Source organism: Callospermophilus lateralis, chromosome 3 (genome assembly GCF_048772815.1).
Source record: "Callospermophilus lateralis isolate mCalLat2 chromosome 3, mCalLat2.hap1, whole genome shotgun sequence".
NCBI classification, from domain to species: domain Eukaryota; kingdom Metazoa; phylum Chordata; class Mammalia; order Rodentia; family Sciuridae; genus Callospermophilus; species Callospermophilus lateralis.
Genome location: NC_135307.1, coordinates 82,586,322 through 82,607,310, shown reverse-complemented (window position 1 = coordinate 82,607,310; position 20,989 = coordinate 82,586,322).

Sequence of the window (20,989 nt, the reverse complement as noted above, 5' to 3'; positions counted from 1 at the left end):
TTTGCTTATGGGTACTAAAGGGAAGGTAGATACCAAGGGCGATAGCTAGATTTTTGCCTTGGCCATCAAGTGAATGGTAGTCTTATAAAATGAAATGGAAAAGAGTGGTGAAGGAGGAAGTTTGGTAGGAGCGGAAAAAAATCAAATTTTCTTGGGGAGCAGGGATTGGTTGGGGTAGGTTATATTTTCTGTATATGACAGATAGCTAAGTGGCTAATTCTAACATGTAGATAATTAGATGACTATGGAACTAAAGGGAGAGGCAGTATATATAAAATTGAAAGTCACAGCATGTAGATGGCAATTAAAAATTGGAAATTAAAGTTTCCTCTAAAGAAAAAGAGAAGTCAAGAGAAAGGTATTAAGGACTGTGGTACTTCCAGTAGGATATAGTAATCTCCTTATGTGAGACAAAGCAGGCATACTAGCTCAAGTCTCTCCCCCTCTTTTTTTTTTTGCATATGATATGATCTTTTTTATTAGTATATATTAATTATGTAGGATAATGGAGTTAATCTTAGCATATTTGTACATGCATATAACTCAGTTGATCTCTTCCTCTTCTTATAAAACCACCAATGTCATCACAGGGGCCCACTTTCATCTAATACTAATTACCTCTTAAATCCTATTGACATACAAATCTGGGGATTAAATTTGCAGCACACATGAACTGTGGGGAGAACACATTCAAACCATGGAATATGAATTATCTACCTAAGTGTGGAGGCCAAGGATGATGACAGGGTAATTGCATGGAGGCAGACAGTGAAATAGGTGCTAAATTAGTCCACTAAAAATTATGGTACCAAGGTGATAAGTCCTTGCTAATATTAAGGAAGAGAAGTGGTAACAGGCTGGTGGTGGTTTGTGAATCTATGAGGTTGGAGTTCTTAAAGCGCTAGGGAAAACTCTATAGCCACAGGTCTTAAAATGGGAGGAAGAAAATAAAAAAAACAACTTCCATTTCAAAGGACTCGAGTAAAGATGTAAACTTAAAATGTAGCTTAGTCTAGAAAAGTTAAGGGAATGGATTGTGGATATCTGAGGGGTCTTGTTGCTGAGAGATTCCTTAGGATCCAGGGAAGGCCTTGGGAGATTAGAGATGAGTGGGAGATGAGGTCAAATGAAAATGACTTAGGAGGCTTGAACTGAGAGTAAAGATGACTCCATTTGGTCTTGTTGGGAATTTAGGGAAAAGTTGTTAGTCACTCCATATTATCCTTCTTTTCAGGCTTGGTTTCTTAACTAGTTTATAAAGATGAGATAGAGGCATTTTAGGTGAGGAAGAGTGGCCTCATAATAGCAAAGCAGTTCTGGGGACTTCCTTTCAAACCTGAAGTAGCTGGTGTAGCAATTGGCAGGAAGATTGGATCTGTGAGCAGAGGCAGTGTCACTGAGTCCCTTGAATTCATCCAGCAACAAGACCTTAGCACATATCTTACCCTGCTAGTTGTTCAACTTCTCTCCAATCTCTGCACAAGTCTCATACCCTTAGGAAGACCTCCCTGATGAGACACATAGCACCTTGCACTTTACCTTTACCCCATAGGTCAGTTTTACACCTATCTGTGGGAAGGTTTTCATTTTATTACTAGACTAGGTTCTGTACAAAAGGAGTTATACCCTTTCTTGTTCATTACTGTATCTCAAGCACAAAAGATGGCATATAGTAGGTGCTCAGCAAAGGTAAATTTAATAAAATTAATTAAATTAGTGTTTCAGAAATTGATAACAGGAAACAAGTCAAAGGAAGTTAAACAGAACCAACAGGAAATACTGTTGATGTTGTGAGGCTTCTTACCACAATTACTATGGCTCCTTTTGAAGGTCTGTAGCTCTTTATCAATGTGATCCAGCTGGTCTTGAAGGAACAATACTAAGAACATAGTGTCTGAAAGCAAAAGCTATTAAAAACACTATAGTAATAGTAACAATAATCACCAAATGAACGAGAAATGGGAATTTTGGTGGACAATGAAAATCTAGAGGCAATTTAAGTCAACTTCTTCAAGAACCATGTCTTGACTAAGAAACAACAACTGTTATAGTTCTGGAAGCCTCTGAGGGAACATAGTGAATCCAAAAAAGAAAAGATGGGGAATGGAATGGAAGGAGATAAAATGTAAGGAAATTGAGGTAGTCAGGAGGACAGGAACTATTTATTCCTGAATATGGAATGTTACTGCAAGGAAATAATTGGGTATATTTAGAGTAGATTCAGGAACTGGGGTGCTTCTAGAAATGTGGCTGTGCCAAAGACCCAAAGACTGATATTCAGGGAATGACAGAGTTAGACCTGGAGCTAAAAACTGGATTGATGAAAACATGGGGCTCTCCTCACACCAGGTAGGACTTAGAACTGAGGTTGGAATGCTAATGGTTTTATGCGAATGGTGCTCACCCCTTATAGTAGCATGTATCACCCAAGACAAATATTGTAAGACAGTAAAATATAACTAGGACATCGTGGACAAAAATCATAACAAAATTGAAGAATCACAACAAGGGAAGATTTCATTCTGTTTCCATTTAATTTTGTTACCAGTCAGGACACCATTACATTTCTTACACACACACACACACACACAGAGAGAGAGAGAGAGAGAGAGAGAGAGAGAGAGACCCCTGTGCATTTACAGTGCATATTCTTCATTTGTCTTGTTAAGACCTACATGTGAGAAGTGATTTTTCCCCCTTACTGGATCATCATTCATAACAGAGCAGGACACCTCTAAGCAATCACTGAGTTTCATCTTTCTGTCACAAAGGAATTCAGTGAATCACCTCTTGCAACTGCATTAACTCCTTCAGGCCAAGAGGGCACTGGCCAGCATTTCAGAGGAAGTAATTTACTAAATGGTGCCCTTGTGGCTAGAAAGGCTTAACACACATAAAAGAGAAACCACAGATTCCATTTCTCCTCTGCAGAGTGTTGGAAACAATTAGGATTAATTATGTGTTTTTGTATGGAAGTGATGATATGAATATCAATGACATATAGGAAAAGGAGATAAGCCTATTTTTTTAAGTGAATAGTTCCGGTTTAGGTCTATTATAACTGCACAATGTCATTATGAGATATGAGGAGATAACTAAATTATTCATATTATAATTTTATTTGTGTTCTATTCCTTATTTTTTCCAGTAAAATGTCCCTATTTGTTATTAAAACTAGCATGTTTTATAAAGAGATTTATGTTAATTACACAGGAAGATGCCTTAGTCAGAATAGCAAATTCTATGGTGCATTTCAGAGTTTTTTAATGTGTGATTGCTAGGGTGTAGAATATTTCTTGCTAATGGTTCATGCCATCTATATATCTACTGATCTTTGAACTCTGTGTTCATTATTATGGTTATTGCTGTACCCAAATGGCAGCATATTATTAAAATATGAGGTAATGATTGAAGAAACTGGATATAATTATGCTTGTAAAGTAAAACAAACCTTCTAGGAGTAAGTTTTTAGAGGGCAAAATAATACCTTTAAAATGATATACTCAAAGTAAACACATTATGACAGATGAGAAATGCCAGATTTTCAGACAAATAGTAGAAGAGACTGAACACAATATCAAATGCCATCTCAAAAAAGTTGCTCATTTCAAAAAAAAAAAAGTGTGCTTTTTTGAAAAACAACAATAGAAAATCTCTAGGATTTTCTTTTAATAGACCTGATTTTTGTATTATCCAAATGAATAAATACAAAATGATTTTTATTTTGGTGAGCTCTAAATTCCTGATCCCACCAATGGAAGACCATACCTGTCACCAATTGAATAATTTCTATTATCATATTAGTCCCAAACATTTAACAGGGAGAACAGGTATCAAATGTTCTTATATTAAGGTACAGAAATAATCATGTCTGCCAACCTAGACCCAGATACGGAGGGCTGATCTTAAGCTAGATGATCTGCAGACTGAACAAAAGTAGATTATTGGTCTGTTGAGCTTCTCTCTAGAAGGAGATGTATTCATTATTACCTAAGACTAGGTAGACATTTATTATATTTATATTTGTAGTATATTTTCTAACGTAATAATAGCATGTGGGCAATACTAGGTGTCTGGAATGTGGTTCTTTGAAAGCAGCTGTAAAGAATATATTTTTAACCTGGTAACTTTTTTCCTAAATATTTTTATTACAAAATTATGAAAATGTAGTTTGGGATTGCATGAACATTGAGGTATTTGTTCCAATATATAGATATAAATATATAGGTAAATATGTGAATAGTTAGATATATTTTTTCACTAATACTTCTTTTAAGGCTAGGTTTGGAAAGCTCTCCTAAAAAGGAGAGAAGTTCTTACATGAAGAATCAAGAAAGCTGGTAATGAATCACATGTGAGGGAAAAGGAATGACAGTGGTCAAGGTCAGAAAAAAAATGAATTAAGAGAATTGAACAAAATAACAAAGAACAGAGGTATATGGGATAGGAAAGAAAGACATGAAGATTCTCAAAAGAAAAGGAAAATAAGACCTGGCAGGGGGATGTATATCATAAAAAGGTCCCACCCTGACAACATAATTCCCATTAATCTCTACCCAAATACCATTCTTCATGTCTGCATAGTCATTAATAAGTAGATAAGGCTGAGCTATCTCCCTTAAGCTCTAAAATATCACAATATCATCTTTTGTAGCTGACATGCTAGAAGTAAATTCTGGAAAATTGGGAGGGGTGGGAACATTAAGAGATCATAATTAAGAGATCATTAATTTTCTTATTGATTTAAAATTTTCCTTTAAATTGTTTCCCCTTTTATAAAAAAAATCTTATTCAAATAAGCAGAAAATAAAATGTGGAAGAATCAAAGAGCAATAACTAGCAGACCTCAGTACATAAAGACAACTTAGGGGTAGTAAGTGCTTACTATGTTCTTCCTACTTACTGCTGATTATCAAGTTATAGTTACTTAAGTTTTAATTTCAAATTCCTATCAAATTACAAACACTTTTTTAAAAATAGCAATGGGTGATCTGTAATATTCTGCTTCACTTTGAGGATTAGGTTAATTTACTCATAATGGTTTTGTATCTTAAAACAACTTTCCTTTTAGCCTGTTAGTAGGCATTATTTCTTTTAGACAAATTTAACTTGTGTTGGGAATAAGGAAATTAAAATGGGATGGGTTTAATTATTTATTTTACCTTCTAAAATCTATTGTATTTAATTAGTTAGGATTATATGTACTGACCAAAAAAAAAAAAAAAAAAGAATCACATGAACCCAAAGTGAAAACACCTAACCTCTAGTAACACAAGTACAGCATGCACAAAGGGCACGTGTTTTAAATGGCAGAGGGAGGGACGGAAGTGAGTAATTATTTGTAGCAATGCTTTTACTGTTGTTCAAAATGAGACAGACTAACAGTGGCAGCAGTCATTTTGCTGAATCAAAGTCCATGTTAGTCGCATTATACACTGCCACAAAAGGTTGTTAAGGCTGGTATTAGCATGTACCACTGAGGACATTGGAAGGACTCGATCTGTCACACTAAATCGCCTTCTTGCCCTCAACCATTGAAGTCTCCAGCTTCTCTGACATGTTCTTTCATTAATGGCCTGGCCTTGACAACTGATCCTAATTGCCTCTGAACCGCACTTCATGTATTATTGGTGTCTGCCTGCCCTGCTTCATGTCAACAAGCCACAGCATGCACAGGGTGTGCCCAGTGCCTTTGCGGAAACGATGTTCTCCTCGTCATATTCCTCTGAGGGTTTTCAGTCTCGCTGGGAAGTAAAATAGGAAGCTGGAGATCTCCCTGTCTCTTCTTAGTAGTACCTTAATGTTGATTTGTGTTTATCTAACCACTCACTAAACATTAAACCAATTATGCAACATTCCATTTAAGACATAGATGCAAATGCTGACTTCAATTTGCCCTTATTGTAGTAAGTAGTAAAATGTGTGCTCATTGTAAAATCCTTTTCAACTTTAGTCAGTACAGCTTACATTCCTTTCCACTTTAGTTAGTGCAGTTTACATTCCTCTTTTTTTTATTATGCATAACAATTTCAATTTGATATATGATAATGGCTAAAAGAAAGTCTATAATATTATGTCGTTTCCAGGTAGAAGTATACATTAGACAAGAACTCCACAAAAGTAAATTATTCAAAGTTCAAATAGGATATTTTTGTCCTTTCACTTACCAACATATTCATATTCACTACATTTTTGAGAAATAGCTAAAATAATCAATTTTAGTGTATTGCATGTATTATAAAGCATTTATTTCGTCCTAACATTTCAGAAAACACTTATGAAGGACAAAACAGTTTAAATATATTTTAATTTATATGGTGAGTTATTTGATTACAGAAAATATTTTTAAATATAAAGCATTATAAATGTTCAAGATATTTACCTCCTTTTTCGGAAGTATCTCTAAGACATGAAATTTACCTCATTGCTATGACAATTCTTTTTTACAATCCTATCTCTGAACAATAATATGAGATTCTTTCAATATTTTCATCCTTTTTTTATTTATTGAAGGCAGTTTTCTGGTGAGCCTTTTAAGCATGCAAGTTCTACCCATGATCATAAAAAATAAATCATAGAAGCTCTTTGGTGCTAGGTATCATTTAGCCTAATCTAGACAGTGACATTTGGGCCACTAACAGCATAATCATGGTTATTGCTACAAATTGCTCCATGTTTGAGTTTTAATGTTATAAGTAAATTATGCCACCGGATAAAATATATGTTTCTTTGGGAATTAAACATGTTTATTTCAGCACTGAGGCCCTGGAATAGTGCGTAGACTTTAGTCCTCTTTCGTGTAGTAATACTGCCACCTTCTGAAGCCTGGAGGAATTGTCTGCAAGGTGAGCTGTCTTCCTCTTAAGAGACTTCCTCAGGTGACTACCTGCGGTGACCCAGCAGCAAACTTCCAATTAAAAAAAAAAAAAAAAGTATCTAAGCCTAGAAATGGTCTTGTTTTATCATTTAAATTCTAAGTTGATTTTTTAATTTTAACTCTTAATTTGAAATAGTTATAAATAAATTGCAGGTATCCAATAGTCAGTGAAAGTCATCTCCCAAGCACTTTTTTATTTTATTATTAGAACTATCTTTACAGTGATATGGAGTTTCCTATCAAAAAGCTCAATTGCTGTAAAGTTAATTTTTGTATGGAAGTTACACAGCAAGAATACTTGTCTGGCAGAAGTGGGGCAGTGGTGGCCACAGCTGGGATTGTAAGAAGGGGAAGGCAAATATTTTCCTATCATTCAATCAGACAGTATGCCCTTCAGCAGAACAGCAAGCCCTCCTGATTCTTTAGAATTAGTGAGATTAGCATGAAGCACATAATGCAGGATGATGGAATTTGTCATAATTTGCATTGTCCTGGAAAAATGCGGGTTGATAGAGCGATGCATCTTGGAGCATGTCATGTCCCACGGGCAGGTCACAGAGGAAGCTTGGCAGAAATAATTTTGTGATATGTGCATCAGTTGCAAATGCTTCATAAACAATTTGTCAAAATAAAATAAGTAGGAAGAGGTTAAGAAGATAGAGAAAGTAGCATCATTGCAAAAGTACCTCAAAGAATTTGATATGCCATCTTCTCATATCACTTCTCAGTATTAAATAAAAATGCATATAATGAATGAGTTCATTCTTTTCTTGGTTTTAAATTCCCAAAGCCTTTGGTAAATCTTTCCTTCTCTATGGTCAAAAGAGCAAAATCTTGAAAAATACATATTTCTGCAAAGATTATTTATGGCAGCTCTTCTAGAAAATTATCAAAAATAGCCACATTAGGAAAGGTTTTCTGAGGAATTGTTTCTGACCTTGCTAATGTTCCCAAACTTCAGATAGGAAAGGGTAATTGGTGTATAGTTGACAAAACGAACATGACAGTGTTCCTTATCTGCAGCAGCATTTCTGGAAATGGGCATGTAAAATTCAGACAGGCACAGAGAGCATGCTTATTTAGCATAGCATTACAAGAATGAAAGGTCCAATGTCAGGTATTGTCCAGGGCTTATTCATGGAATACCTGACAGATGCCAGTGTCTTTGATATTTAGAAATTTCATCTACCCAAGAACATTATAACTAGTGTTTGCAAGTTATGTTATTTATCATTTTGGTATCTTGCTTCTACTGCAGAGAGATATTTTGCAATGTCCCTTTTATTTGTCTTTATACATTTCAAACAAAAGATTAATGCTGGCAGTTCAGTAACACTGATCTTTTGTGACAGTTGAACATTTGTGGGTTGAGGGTCTACTAAGAAAAAAAACATTTAAATAAGGAGTTTAAGGAAAATGGGGGGGGGAAAGCACTTGTGAGGATCAGACTTATAATGAAAATGTTTCTTCTTACTACAGTGTTAGATAAGAGGAATACTCATTTTTTTCTGATGGTATAATTGTAGAATTAGGTTTTATGAAAACTAAAACTACCCTAGGGCACAGCTCAACATGAATAAATCTTTCAACACTCAGTATCTGGAAACACGATACACATGAAACTAATAATGCCCTATAATTATGAGTAAATCAAGAAGAACTGTGTGAAGTTTTAAAAAAGCGTTATTTATTGAGTTCTATAACATGAAAGTGACTCTGCATAATGTTAGTTCAGACCATTTTAAATCATTTGTTGTTTGTAAAATAATAGCCCTCTATATAAACCTCATATGTTTTTAAACTTGCCCTGCTGTCTATATTCTTCAAAACTGATTGTTTTCTAACAAACTATTTTACTAATCAGAGATAATAACTGCTTTATGGTACCAATTGCCCCAAACTAGGCTTTTATGAACATTAGTTCCTTAATATATCATATCTTGACTCATGAAAAGATTTTTTTTCTAATGGTCCTGATTGCTGGGTTGTAACATTTCAGCCCAATTTCAATGTTGTAGCTATAGAGGTATATCTGGTATAATGTTTGTTTCATTGAGAATTAGCATTGCAGACTCCATTTTCATTGTCTTATGCCCCATTTTAACTATTTCTTCGCTTGTCTTCTTTTTTGCTGGATACTACTATGCAAATAAAAAGAGGCACCTGTTGCTTTTGTGAAATTTCTTTGCCCACAGGCAGTGCCAGATAATTTGCCTTGCCTAGAATATTTGTGGCATTTTCCCCTAACTGACAAAGCCATTGTAGTCTTAGATAATCTTCGGGGGAGCCAAAAATAAAATGCCGATTAGCTTTCTTGACAGAAAATTATTATGTTAAACAGGTTTTTTTTTATTAAAAATAAGTTTATCATCACCCTCCTCCCAACATTTTTAGTACTTTAAGGGCTTAAATTTTATTTTTCATATGAAGTTTTAAGTTGAATAAACAAGGCAATGTAGTAGATCAATTTTTGCCATGTCCTTAAGCCTTACAGTCTGTGACTCTGGCTTGGGATTCCTGACCTAGCAATTCTAGTTTACCTCTCATTGTCTTATGAGCTGTACATTCAGTCTCTTGTTCACTCAGTCAGCTTATGCTCCCACTATTTGTGGTGTTTCTTCTGTGTCCTTGAAAGATGTCATGCGAGAGAGTTTATTTCCCAGAGGAATAGAGTGAAGTGAGCAGAGAAGGCCCAATCAACGAATTTAATCAAGAGGTATTTATTGGGCAAAGCACCTCATCCAGAGTTAATGGCATTGCCACTCGGCGAATGAGTCTCAGAAAATGAAGAGTTAGCTAAAGGAATTAGCTTATTAACGTGCTATCGTCACATCTGGACTGGATCCAGTTCTTGGTGCCTGCCTGGAAAATCCGTTGCTGCTGCATTATCAAAGTAGCTGGTCATTCTTATGTTAACAGAAAAGTATCTACTTTGTGGTCTTTATTACGTGTCTATGATGCAATATAAATCACTAATTTCTTTGAGAATAAAGTAGCGTCTTTTGCCCAGGACAAGATACTTGAGGAAGTATTCTAGACTTATTTTTCCATTCTGCTTTCACTAACTTGTCTTTAATAAAATTAACACTTCAAAGATGATTAATAGTGTTTGGATGTTTTTCCACTTTGCCACAGCTCCAATATCTGACTCTATGTGCTTTCACTTACTTTTCAAAGTTGTTTTTTAGGATTATGTAGGGTGGACAAGGAATCTCAAGAAACAAAAATCAAAAATAAAATGATAATTGAGTCAGTCAAGGATCTCATAAGGAAAAAGTATCATAGTGACATCTATTGTAGATATTTTAGGACAGACAGGAAACTTTCTTGAGTAAACAGGAATTCTTAACAAATATCCACTGAATCGAATGATAAGTGTTTATTTCTAATTCTAAAGGAAATTAAATATTTACTTAATTTTATTGAAATTTTTAATTAAAAAAAATTTATTTTAAAGAAAACTGACTACTATAAACTCTTTGAAAAGTCGTTGGCACTAGCAAGTAAGAAGAAATCAAGGCTAGAAATTGAATATATGTATTTTAGGTGCAGTTTTTTCCTCCCCATCAGGATTGATGTCTTTAATACACCCGAGTGTACATAAATTGGGGGGAAATTCATCCATGAATTTTCCTTTTTTATCTGTCGTAGGCTTACTTCTTTTAGTATCCTTTGTACTTGTTTCTGTTTCAGACTTAGCATGCAGGCTAAGGGCTAGGGAAAAAGAAGGTATATCTTCCCTCCACATTCTTACTTTCTTCCTCTAGGAGCCAATTGGCTGTTCAAAATAATTTGTTATGTTTATCATTTACATAGGAAAATATTTCTGAAATTATCAAGCAAATAAATCAATCAATAAGTTCTTTCACTTTTTCCCCTATTCATTAATTTTTAAACCACCATTTGTATAGCCCAGAATTTTTTTGTTGTTGTTGTTATTCCATTATATAGACAAGGGTCCTTAGATTACTTCAGGATAAGTATTTAAACAAATGACAGATATTTTACCTTAGAAAAGAAAAAGATAGCATTTTGTTTCCTTTATATATGTCAGTTTTATTCCTCATGGATGATTCAGAGGTATTTCTTTTCATATAAATTTTATGGGAAGGGTGCTATTTGTAAATATGTGATAAGATCATACCATACATTTATTATGTTGGGACACCATCAAGCTCTCCAAGTTTCTGAGATTGCATGGCAGCTGATTAGTGAGAATAGACAACAAAAGGAAAAAGTCTTTAGCTGGGTGATGGGAGATGAAGAGATCACATTGAAATGGAAAGCTTCCCTGTTGCCAGGACTGTACCCAGAAAAGAAATAGTGTTCCTATGTCCTGTAGCCCTTCCCAGAACTGGATTAAAAATTATGTATTCTAAAATTGATGCTTAATGAAAGAACAAAAGCAAGATAAATAGAGCGGGAAGAATCACTGTGTAAAATCTTAGACACCCATTACTTTCCCACTGTCGATTTATATCGTTATGGAATATATCTCATACATAGGTTTCAAAGTGTTTTCCAGGGCATTCAGAGATTGTCCAAAACTGGGGGTGGGGGGCAGGGGTGTGAGCTGGTCAATGAATAAAAGTAAGCCATCTTTCTTGCAATGTATGGTGGCCGTTATTTCTATTTAGGATGAAGATTTTGGCGTTGGTTATGGGATTCTAAAGAATACATCCCTGGTTTGGAAGAGAGGGAATATCCACATGTGTAATGAGTCACTCAGGAGCACCAAGAGAAGTGGGGAAGCTGGTAACAGGAAACACATAAAGCTCACTTCTGATCAGGGAAGGGAGCTAATGGGACAGAGTCAAGTACCAACAGAAGATGGCATTCCCCTCCAAGGCCATATAATTACTACCAGAGAAAACCCAGAATGTAAATGGGGAAAAAGAAAAGTTCAGAAGCCCAAATCCACTAAATAGTGGGACTATACTTAACTGCAAATTTGTTCTGACAAATAAAGAAACCGATCAAGCACCAGGTTTCAAATCTAGAGATCGAGTATATTCCTCATGCTCTGCTATGCAGTTTATCATTTCATCCTCATAGCCATCTCATTTTTAGAGAAAATTACTATGCCCATTTTTAGGTTCAGAAACTGAACTTCAGCAAGGTTGTGTAACTTGTCTAAAAATACACAGCTATAACTGATGGAGTAAGGGTATTGATCTCAACTCCATATAACCTCAAACCTGCTTTTATACAGTATTTTTCAAGTTCGGGAAAGAAGGAACCCAATAAAAAAGTAAAAAATAACAGTTTCCTTTTAAACCAGTGCAGAAAATGAATCACGCAATAAGAGTAACAAGAGCAAATAATGGATTGGACAGTTGGTTTTATAGGAGGAGAGAACAGAACTGGGTTTAGCATAGAGAAATAAGACTAATAAGTTAAATATTGTATTCTGGAACATCATGTTGCCCACATCACATAAAACATTTTAGTGAGGTACAAGGAAATGAGTATAACTGAAAGTGAGCAAATGAAAAGACAATAACAAAACAAAACAAGAAATCCAAACAAAAGATTTGTTGCATGTCAGAATACCTTGAAAAGAAGGCATTGAAAAGCCCACACAGGCCACCTGAGATGTTGACAATAGAGGTTGCTATTAGAAGGTCTCTTCGAGCATCTTCTTCTCTGGGGTAGAATGTTTGACTCTAGGAAATTCATTGCCTGACTCCCACATTGCAGTCATAACTTTTAGGGTGAATGAATGTCGGAATGAATGAGTCCTTTTCCTACCCAGCCGTAACATTCAGGGATTCCCTTCTAAAATGGATGACACACCAGGTGTGGTGGTGAACACTTGTAATCCAAGTGACTCAGGGCTGAAGCAGGAGGATCACAAGTTCAAAGCCATCCTCAGCAGCTTAGCAAGGTCCTAAGCAACTTAGTGAGACCCTATCTTAAAAGAAAAAGTAAAAATGTCTAGGAATATGGCTCAGTGGTTAAGTGCCCTGGGTTCAATCCCTGGTACAAAAATAAAAGGAAAAAATAAAATGAATAACACCTAAACAGGGAATTAATGTTCTGGAAAGAAGAATTGACATTGAGAGATCATGTCTTTGTTGAACACCATAGAAAAGAAAACAAGTTCCCTTTCTTCTACCCTCCTTCCCAAATCACAAGACGCATCTGCTTTCCATAATTTTTTTATTGAAAGTTTTATTATTAGCATGTATTTTCTGAATTTAAAAATTATTTGGGGTCAAAATATAACAATACATATTTTATTTATTTTAATATATATTTTTTTAAAGAGAGAGAGAATTTTTTTAATATTTATTTATTTTTTTTTAGTTTTCAGCGGACACAACATCTTTGTTTGTATGTGGTGCTGAGGATCAAACCTGGCCAGGAGAGCGCGCTACCGCTTGAGCCACATCCCCAGCCCTTAATATATATTTTAAATGATAATATTTAAATAATAGATTTTAGACAGTGTTTTTCTTGGGTCTTTAATTTTCTGAGCTATTTAAGGGGATGTATATTTGTATTGATATGGGTTGTTTATATTTAGTTTTAAAAGGAAGGAGTAATGAAATTCACCCTTGAGGTCTCCTACAGACAAGTTTGCCAGGGGGAGAAAGACTTGGATGCCCTTTAATTTTTACAGGATAGTTCACTTGGAATTGTAAATGAAGTAGTGCTAAAAGGCAGATAATTATTTGTATATTTTAATATTATAGTTATGTTAATGTTAATTTGTTAATGCCTTATCAAAGTGGCTAAATATTCAAAGTTGAAATTTGCATATTTAGTATGTTTTCAATAAATTGGCAAATAATCTTTTTAGCAATGAAAACTCAATATGAAATAAGTCAAATTTCAGATTAAGATTATTATTAAGCTAACGTGTACTCTTGGCACATGTACAACATGGAGAACTTTATGCTACAGTCTCAGTCATCAGAGTATTTTTTTCTGTCTTTATCTTTTAAAAGTCTAACATTTTTAATATTTCAGTTTAAATCTCATCTCTCCATGATTCTTTAATTCCAGCTATGATCTACAAGTGACTTGTGTCTGCCCTGACCTCCATTATCATTTGTTGATTGGTGAATATTCTTTTATTATGAGTTGCAGAAGCCACCTAAAACTGTTCAAGCAAACAATAGGAAATTTGTTATGATGCTGTATTATCTTCTGAAACCTCAATTGGCTATCTCAGAAGGTTAGTAGGACTTTAATCTAGAGCTAGGAACTAAAACCAGAGTACTAATGATAGCAAAGATTTAGGTCCTATGTCTTAATCCACTTTAACTGCCATAACAAAATGCCTTAGATTGGGTGTCGTAAACATCAGAAATTTATTTCTTACAGTTCTGGATGTTGGGAAGTTCAAGATCAAGGCACTAGGCAAATTGGGTTTCTGATGAGCAATCTCTTTATAGCTTGCAAAAAGCTACCTCCTCACATGTCCTCTCTTTGACATGTGCAATGTGGTAAGACACCCTCTCCTTCCTTTTTAGGCAATACAATTCTTATTATATGATCACTAATCCTGTTGAATTAAGAGCCCATTCTAATGGCCTTGTTGAACCATAATTGCCTGCTAAAATCCCTATCTCCAAATACAGTCATATCTGGGGGTGGGGGTTCTATATTCATTTGGTGGTAGTGGCAGGGTGAGAGTGGGGGTCAGTCCATAGCACCATACTTCCTAAATACCAAAATAACAGGCCTTATTATAAGCTCTTTATTGGTATTGTCTTTAATACTCACAAGGACGCTATAAAATAGGAACTGTTTTACCTCCACTTCATAAACGAGGAAAGGAAAGTAGAAAACATGAAGAATAAGTAACTTGTCCATAGTCACATAGGTATAAATCATGAAGCTAGGTTCAAACACTGCTGTCTGAATAGAGTTCATGCCCTCAAACAGGGAAACCAATTGGCCTCCCATCTTTACTCTCTGGGTGTTTGCTTCTTATTTAGCTTCCTCTGCTTCTTCAATCCACATGGAAAAACATGTCTACCATCACCCATAGAGTGTCCACATTTAATTCTTTCAGTCTTCATCCTGTATGTCTGATAAAAATAATTCCACTACCAATGTGGGTTAGCATTGCCCCACAAAGTGCCTAACATTATTGATTGAAGAAGTGACAAAATAAATGGTCACCGGGTATTACTTTAACTGCAGAAATGGATGAATCACCCTCTCCTCGTGTTCACTCATCTTGTTTTACTGTTTTTCTCTCCTGGAGTGGCATCTCAATTCAGATGCTTTCCCTGGCAGCAAGTTTAATTGTCAAGTTATTTTTATCAAATGTTTGTTTTATCTTCTTCCTTTTATGAACTATTTGCAAAGACTATATTGCCTTTCTTTCTTTTTTTTCTTCAAATTGTGAAAAGAAAGTATACAGTGGGCAGGGAGCATCCAGAAAGGGTAGGTAATGCTCATCGGTTTAACTCATGGACTGTTATTTGAATTCCCTTACTCCTAAGCCAACAGTGTGTAGTTTTGGCAGTGTAACAGCTTTGTAGGAATAAGGGCTAGTTTCATGATGTAAAATAAGTTTGAGTGAACTAAGTTAATATTGGGCTACCAGTGGTTTCCTAGGTATATTCATACTTTACTTCAATTTTAACTCCATTTCATCTGATTAGATAGACCAGTCACTAAAGAACACGTGATTTGTAGGTAGTTGGTCTTGGCTTCAACTGTCACATCTGCCATTTTACAAGCTAGATCACCATGGGCAAGTTACTGAACTTCTTTGAGTCTGTGTACTAAACTATAAAATGGAAATAATCTTTATATTTTAAAAAAACTGCTATGAGAATCAAACAAAATGTATCTAAGTGTTTTGTCTATGTTAGAAGTTCAACAAAATTGGCTTTCTTCCCCAATTTCTTTTTTAAGACAATGTGACTGTTATGGTTTATATATGATGTGTCCTCCAAAAATTCTTGTATGATAAAAATGCAAGAAAGTTCAGAATGAAATGACTGGGTTATTTTTATTTTATTTTATTTTAATTAGAGCTTAATGGTTATACATAGTAGTTGGGCTCATCCCAACAAATTCATACATGTATGGAAATCAGTTTCAGTTCACCATCCCTATTTTTCCCTCTAGCCCTCCCCCACTCCCCTTCTTCCTCTACTCTACTAGACTTCCTTTTACTATTAATTTGTATTTGAGTGGCTCTTTATGCAGTAAAATTCAGAGTGAAATGACTGGGTTATGAGAGCCTTAACCTCATCAGAGCATGAATCCCCTGATTGGGATCACCTGGGTGGCGACTGCAGGCAGGTAGGGTGTGGCTGGAGCAGGGGGGTCACTGAGAGAGTGCGTTTGGAGTATGTGTTTTTTGCTTGGTGAGACAAGAAGTCTCTCTGTGTCTTTCCTCTTGCCATGCTCTCAGTTGCTTTCCCCCACTACACACTTCCACCATGATGTCCGGCCTCACCTCAGGCCCCAATAAATAAAGTCAGCCATCTATGGACTGAGGTCTCTGAAACTGAGAGCCAAACAAACTTTCCTCCTCTAATATTGTTCTTGTTAGGTCTTTTGGCCACAGCCATGAAAAAGCTTACTAAACAATGACCTTAAAAATATATGTGTGTGTGTGTGTGTGTGTGTGTGTGTGTGTGTGTGTGTGTGTGTTAGGCTGTATCCTTCTAGAAAACTGTCATTCCCTAGATATCTAAAGGCATTTAGAAGAAATATTTAGTACTTCAGAATATATGTTTTGGAGAAATAACTTAGAATTTTCCAGATGGTCCTTAAAAAATAAAATAGACAAATTCTCTGCTACTGTGAACCAAATGCATTAATTATGTCCAAAAGCTATATAGAAATAACTCCTGATATTCTTTCTCAAGATATGAATCATTTAAAAAAATATGTCAGAGGATGTTATTATGCTCAAGACTATTTGGAGACCCCTGGCTTGTTTCTTGCATGTGACTATAACACAATAACATAGCAGATGAAAGGAGAACAAAAAAATTCAAAGAAGTCATGCCAAATCCTCCTCTATCAGTTGAAAAAGCACTCCAAGTAGCTATTTATTATCTTGTAGGATTATTATACTTCATGGTATTACATAGTAAAATGATGACAGGAACACCAATTCCAATACAACAGTAACTTCAAAATATTAGTAGGGTAAGAATTCAAATGCTAGATGCACATGTTTGTAAAGTATTTTATGCTCTTTCAACTTTTGGGCAATTAATACATAAATTTGAGAATGGGATACAGTGAAAAAATAGCTAGAACTACATTATCAGCAAAATGCTACTAGATATACAATTTGTGAAGACTAGAAAAAAATTGATAGCATTAGGTCCTGATTACTTCTAAGATTTGGAAACCAAAGCTCAGATGTTTCCGTTTACCACTAAAACTATGTTGCCTTCAACCAACAGCACAAATAACAAAATATCTGATGATATTAGCAGAACTAGATGCACCTCATTCACAATATCACAATGTCCTTCTACTTCGACACAACCTGGACTGAAAATTTTAAAAAAATAATCTTTCATTTTCATTGTTTGTTTTTCTTCAATGTTTCTTACTTTCCTAGTTGGTACCAATGGATATCATTACCTTGGTTGCTGACCAACAGCAGTTCCAACTCTGAATTGAATCTTACATTTCAGTTAATGTTTTTAAGAGTTTAGAAACAGACTTTTAATAAAGTATAAAAAAGTAAAGAATACAGAAAATGAAATCCATAGAAACAGGCTTATTCTTACTGACTACAAAAATGTAGTATTTAAATCTAAACTGTCTCATTATATTCAAGGGTTTCTATGATTAAATAAAATCTCCCTATTCTTTAAAAGATTATATTTTATCTTAAGAACAAACAATAAGCAATAAATTTGGAAAAGTTCATAAGACATCATGAAGAAAGAAGAAAGTATAGACTTTAAGGAGTTGGAATTATTTAATTTATAAAGGAACTGCCTTAAGAGCAATAGTTTTCCAATATGTAAAAGGATTTTATTTAGGTTGTTTAATACACTTCTGTTTTTATAGAATGCCAGAGGATGAGTTTGAATAGCAACAAAGATGGGAGATTAATAGTAAGGAATTATTTTAAATGATCTATCAATATAATTATTTGCTCAGAGATTTATCTAATAAAAAAGGTAATTTTCACATTGAAAACACCCATCTTGGCATTATTTCACACGTGGCCTATTTAGTATTCTTTAGTATAATTTTCTTCAATTCTCCTTTAGGCAGCCTTGTATTTTCTGTCTGGTTTTCCTCCTTGCATACCATATACAGTGGTTAGTCCCATAAAGCCCAATTCCTAAACCTTTGCTATTTCTGTTAGTTTTGTTCATTTTGTACACCTTCTATTGTTTAGCCCATCTATTCCTACAGTTATGTAGAATGACTTCATGTTTGATTTCCTATCTTCTAATCTATGATTGATATATATATACATATATATATGATATTAACATATATATAAGTAATCAAAAATGTCTTGCAGTCATCTCCAACTCCCTAAAAAAAACTTTCCCCAGTCTTTTCTTTTTTAATGGTTCCTTTAGTTATATATGACAGTAGAATCCATTTTGACATATTTATATAAGCATGAAATATATTTTATTCTAATTAGAACCCCATTCTTGTGGGTATATACAATGGTGGGATTCACTTGAGTATTTTCATATATATTCTCAGGAAAATTATATTAGATTCATTCTACTGTCTTTCCTATTCCTATCACTTCTCCCTTCCCTTCATTCTCCTCTGTTAATCCAATGAACTTCTCTTCTCTCCACTCCCCTCCTTTGTTGTGGTATAGCTTCCTCATATCAGCAAAAACATTAGACCTTTGGTTTTGGGGGATTTGCTTATTTCACTTAGCATGATAGTCTCCAGATTCTTCCATTTATCAGCAAATGTCAAAAAATACTTCTTCTTTAGGACTGAGTAATATTCCATTGTGTATATATACCATAATATCTTTATCCATTCATCTATTGAAGGGCATGGCATCTAGGTTTGTTCCATAGCTTAGCTATTGTGAATTGTGCTGCTGTAAGCATTGATATAGCTGCATCACTGTAATTTTCTTATTTTAAATCCTTTGGATATATGCCAAGGAATGGGATACCTAGGTCAAATGGTGGTTCCATCCCTAGTTTTTAGAGGAATCTCCACACTGCTTTCCAGAGTGGTTGCACCAATTTTCAGTCTCACCAGCAATGTATGAGCATAAACTTTTCCCCACATTCTCACTAACATTTACTGTTGCAAAGTCACTGGTCTCCTAGGTTCCCAAAACGAGAACCCTCAAGTCACCTTTGAATATTTCATTGTTACCACTCATTTTCTTGCCACCCTTTCCTTAATAATTCCCCTCAGACCACCTTTTCATCTTCATTCCCACCACTGTTATCTTTATCCCCTTATATCTGTGCTGCAACAATTGCAATGGCCTCCTCTTTGGTCTACCTAGCTCTAGTCTTCTATCAGCCTAATTAGTCCTGAAAATATAGGAATGACAACACAGTATGATATTTTGTCAATATTTTATTATTAGTATGCTCCTATTTAAGACTCTTTATGTTTTTTTTTTTTTTTGGTTTGGTTTTCTTTGTTCGTTTGTTTGTCTTTTATTTTTGTGGTACTGGAGATTGAACCCGGGGTTTTGCAAATGCTAAGCACATACTTTATCATTGAGCTATAACCCCAGCCCCAGTTTTCTTCATTATACAACATAAAATTAAGATGATTTTGTCGAACTTCTTTTAGATTATATCAGTAGCATTAGGATCCTATTCTAGCACTGAACTAAAAAATCCAGGGGCTCCCATATCCCCCTCTACCATTCTCCCCTTGTCCTCACAAGGTCCCTAAGGGAGATAAGGACTCATGGTGAATAAATAAATTTGGTTTATATGTTATATTAACAGAGTTTCTAAAACATTTTCAAGATTCTAGAAAACTGAGGAGCATCTGGAGGGTGATGCCTAAAACACAGCTTCCCTATTCTGCAAGCAAGGCCAGATTTTACCCCCCCCCAAAAAAAAAAAAGAAAAGAAAAATCACCAAGTCAGATAATTATAACTCTTAGAAAACCAAGTGCTAGTCGGATTGGAGAAGACAAAACAGACAGACAGACAGACAGATAGTATGGAGTTGAGAATAAGTACCTGCCTTGAGAAGGGCTCATTCTTCTGCCTGGTGGGTAAGAATATAGCAGGCGCAGCAGCAGTAAGAGAACTTGCTGGCCCAGGAAAAAGGCTGGAACTCTCTTGCAAATCTTGTCAGAGGTCAAAGGGAAGCAAGAAAGAGCATTCACCCTTGTGTGTGATCTCTTGGCACATGTATGGAAAAGTGGCCTGATCCAAATCAAGCCGTCTTGCCCAATCTGATGAGCAGCTTGGTTGTGCCCACTCACTACAGTTTACAAGGCTCTTTGGAAGCAAGCCCCTGGCAGCCTGGTTTTTCACTGTTCTCAGTTTTGTTTTGTTTGTTTTTCTCTGCATTTCATAGTGTCCAGGCACATTTCCACTTCCTGGATTATAATTTTCCTTTATTTAATCCTTCATATAACTAAATCGTTGGTGCTCTTTCAAGACCATGTTGTGAATGGCGCCTTTTATCAAAATCTTCTACAACTGTTGCCCACATTGATTACAAATTTTCCTGAATTTCCATGATTTTTATCGATATATCTACCCTATTTTGCACTTAATTATTACTTAGTGACTTTATGTGTATAAATTTATATGTGTGTGTGTGTGTGGACTCATTTAATGAATAAACCATATCTTTCTTTTCTTTCAAGTAAAGTTCCTCGTGTAGTACCTATTACATGTAAAATATAGAGCTGGAAAGGGAAAATACAGAAATAGAAAACAATTATAAATGATTGTTAGATCTACACAGTACTATTAATAAGATAATAATAAAAGCATGTAGCCTAGTCTTCCTCCTTGGGCCATTTGAAACCAACCAGGAATAATATTCAGAATACTTAGCAATCATTATTGAACTGGCACCAACAAATGAAAATGGGTTCTGACTGGTAAGGTATCAAATTTATGTAACATATGGACAGTGCAAACTCCAACTAGTTCAGAATCAAAATAAACTAAAAGTTTAATTCCT